We start from the raw sequence: 4,239 nt of genomic DNA on the forward strand, positions 1-4,239 counted from the left end.
CAAAATCTCCTGTTTCTCCGCAGCCCTAAAGATGCCAGGCTGGCTATGACCAAGGCCAGGGCTTTTTCTGTGATGGCTCCGCGCTGGTGGAATGAACTCCCCGCGGATATCAGGGCCCTGCGGGATTTATTACAATTCCACAGGACCTGCAAGACAGAGCTCTTCCACCAGGCATTCAACCAGGGAGCCGAATTTAATAACGGCTTTGCTGAAGAGCCTTGCCCCGGGATCCCTCATTGCTTCTTTGTGCCACGCCGGTATACTCTGGGGCCTGGACAGCAGTCTTACAACCACCACCGACTGGAGACCTGTTGTGGTTAATATTAAAGACGATGTTTCGCCATCATACATGTAACATCTAAATATAGCACCTTATATGGTATTATGATTCTAACTTGTTTTGAACTTTTAATGTAGGCCGCCCTGAGCCTGTTTCGGCGGGGAGGGCGGGGTATAAATCTAATAAAATAAATAAATAAATAAACCTAACCATTACAGCCGGTTTACTTTTAAAAAAGAACTGTCTCTCTTGGTGGTGATGGCTCCATCCAATCATGCAGGCGGTTCAAGGGAAGAGAAACGACGACTGAGGGTGACATGATTGAGGTTTATAAGATTATGCATGGGAAAGAGCAGGTAGAGAAAGAAGTACTTTTCTCCCTTTCTCACAATACAAGAACTCGGTGGGCACTCCATGAAATTGCTGAGCGGTCGGGTTAGAACAGATAAAAGGAAGTACTTCTTCACCCAAAGAGTGATTAACACTTGGAATTCACTGCCACAGGAAGTGGTGGTGCCTACAAGCATGGACGGCTTCAAAAGGGAATTAGATAAGCATATGGAGCAGAGGTCCATCAGTGGCTCTTAGCCACAAGGTATAGATAGGGGCTCTGGGGCAAGTGATGCTCTGTCTTCTTGGTGCTTGGGGGGGTCAACAGTGGGAGGGCTTCTAATGTCCTGGCCCCACTGCTGGACCTCCTGATGGCACGGGTATTTCTGGCCACTGTGTGACACAGAGTGTTGGACTGGATGGGCCTTTGGCCTGATCCAACATTGGCGTCTCTTATGTTCTTATGTTCTTATGACATCAAGAAGTGGCCCTCCAGAGGCTCAAGATCCTTCGCGTCATCTGCTCCCTTGTCCTTTTGTTAAAAAGTGGGGGTTCCATGGACGATCAGACCCCATGTCCAGTGATCAGCTCTACTTTATTAGTGATTTCAGCAAGAAAGACAACGTCCAAGGCAGCAGCCCTGTTTCTAAGCATGCAAACGCAACACCCTAAACCCACCCCACTCCCAACGACAGGCAACAGTGCTATTCCCCCGCGGAGTAAAGGGGCGCGATCAGACAGACACATCTGTCCAGCGTCCCGGAGTCGTCGTCAGGGCGTCGTATCGCGCTGCAGGGGCGTGGGAAAAAGCCACCGGGTAAAACCTTCTACTATTTGAAACTGCGGGGTGCGTGGCCGGAAGTGTGATCGCGCAAACATGCGTCATTGCAGCCCAGTGCAAACAGTCTTGCTTCCCACCTCCATTTTCTCCCATGTATGACTGCAGCCCATGTTTTTTTTAACTTGTTTGCTTCACTTCCCTGTTCTTCTTCATGTCTTTGCATAGCTTCAGTGTTCTGTGGGAGGAAAAAAAGGAATAAGGTGCAAAGGAGAGTAGTTTATTTGACCTTTTAGATCCCAATGCCACATCCCTATTGGATTATTGCAGCACACTCTATTTGAGCCTTTGCAAGGAAGCCATGAGATGCTGTGCACTCAGCCTCCACAACAGTCGCTAGGTTCCACTTAACTAATGAAATTGAAGCCATGATGACCATTGGTAAGCTAGGTCCAGAAGCTTCTGATTTGCAAACCTACTCTCAAAGGCATAAAGTTGATGAGCAGCCACTGTTTCTCTATTGGTCTACTCCAGAATCCTAGTAAGCTATTGTTTGTGGAAATAAGCTCAACCAGATCCAGGTCCTAGTTTAGGGATGACTCATACTCAGTACACAACACTTTTAACTGGAGAGGCCGGGGATTGAACCTAGGAACCGCTGCCTGCCAAGCAGATGCTGTGCCAGTGAGCCACAGCCTGATCAACACTTTGTATGGTTTACATTAGCATTAAAGGTAAAGGTTCCCTTGCTCGAAAGCCAGTCGAATCCGACTCTAGGGTTGCGGTGCTCATCTCCGTTTCAGAGCCGAAGAGCCAGCACTGTCCAAAGACATTTCCGTGGTCATGTGGCCGGCATGATTAAACACCAAGACGCATGGAATGCTGTTACATTATCATTACTATTGCATTATTGATTATTGCTGTTCTTTAAAAGGCTTTTATGCCACCTTTCCGCCTGATTGGGATCCACCGGACAACAAACATTAAAAAAAAATTTTAGACATTTGAGCAATTAAAAGTACATTTAAAATGATTAAATAATTCAATTAAAAAGACAGATACAAACAATACCAGGCGGGCCACTCAGTAACCGTTATTGGGGGTATGCCCAACGAAACAAAAAGAGTCTTTACCTACTGGCAAAAGACATGGAAAGAGGGAGAGGGATGGATCTCCCTGGGGAGGGAGTTGCAAAGTTTTGGTGCCACGACGAGAAGGCCCTGTCTCCAGTTGCCACTTGTCTGCCTTCAGATGGCGGAGGCACCCGAAACAGAGCCTCTGAGGATGACTGGAGTCTATGATTAGGTTCATATGTATTGATCCTCCCCATTTACTAGTGTTTTCCCCTCATTTTATCAGATTTACTAAAAGGGGGAGGGGCGGTGGACTCCAAATCTGTCTAGCAACAACAGAGTTAAAAATATCCTTTAAAATGGGGGCTCCAGTACCAGGTAAAAAAAAAATCACACTTTAAAGCTAACACAGTGGAACTAACCCGGTCAGACACAACAAGTCTTCCCTTGGGGAATCTGTCTCATCCCAAGGTTCACTCTCGGTTTCACAGACTGTGTCATGAATTTCTTGTTCAAAGAAATGTAAAACACATCCGCTTTCTGCTTTAGAGACAAACGGCGCTACTATATAGCTTAATTTCAAAATGTGGGGTGGCTAAAGATGATTGTGCTTTGGAGAGAGAGAGAAAATCTCTGTAACCCAAGTGCTGGGGTCTGAGATTTTGGAGGCAAACTGTTCCCACCGTGAAATGAATTTTGGTCATCATTTGCCAGGTTTTTAACACAGCCTCCCTCCCATAGGTCCTGTTGATCTGTACAAGTTTCTCTCCAGTGCAGAATCCTTCACAAGAGCATTCTAGTAATATTTCATCAGGGTTTATAGAAATCCTCTCTCTTTCCCAGTTTTGACAGAAAGAGAGAGAGATGGTAGGTGGGTAGGTAGGTAGGTTGATAGGTAGATGATAGATGAGAAAGAAAGCTAGAGAGATGGTAGGTAGGTAGGTAGAATGATGATGATGATGATGATCAGGGGTCATTTCCTGCAGGAGCGCACAGGAGCGGAGCTCCGGCAGTAAAGATCCCAGGGGGCGGGCACATGCAACAAGCCCCATCCCCTGCTCCCAGCAACCCTCAGTCAGAGCAAGAAGCAGCCAGGTAAGCTGCAGAGGGCCCCCACCACCACCTCCCCAGTCCAAAACAGTCCAGTGGCACCTTTAAGACCAAGTTTTAATCAGGTACAAGCTCTCCCTCCTCTGTGAGGGCAGATCTGCATGTTCCCTCCCTCCCCAATAGCTAGCAATCCAAAAGAGTCCAGTGGAGCCTGAGTGGTGGGTGTTGCCTTCTGACACACTTCCGGTGATGTCAGGGGGTGTGTCATATGCAAATGAGTTATGCTAATGAGCTCCTGCACCTCTTTTTCTACGAAATGACCCCTGATGATGATGATGATGATGATGATGATGATGATGATGATGTAGAAGAAAAGAAGAAGATAGATGAGAGAGAGAGATGGCAGAGGAGGAGAAGGAGGAGGAGAAAAGGAGGAGGAGGAGGAGATTGGTTTTATACCCCACCCTTCACTACCCATAGGTGTCTCAGAGCGGCTTACAAACTCCTTTCCCTCCCCCTCCCCTGTGAGGTAGGTGGGGCTGAAGAGCTCTGACAGAAACTGCTCTCTTTCAAGAACAGCTCTTATCAGAACTACCGCTTGCCCAAGGTCATCCAGCAGGTGCAAGTGGAGGAGTGGGGAATCAAACCCGGTTCTCCCAGATTAGAGTCTGCACACTTAACCACTACACCAAACTGGCTCAGAGAAGAAGAAGAGGAAGAGGAAGAGG

This window comes from Gekko japonicus, unplaced genomic scaffold (assembly GCF_001447785.1).
Source record: "Gekko japonicus isolate JY-2015 unplaced genomic scaffold, Gekko_japonicus_V1.1 scaffold1618, whole genome shotgun sequence".
Lineage (NCBI taxonomy): Eukaryota > Metazoa > Chordata > Lepidosauria > Squamata > Gekkonidae > Gekko > Gekko japonicus.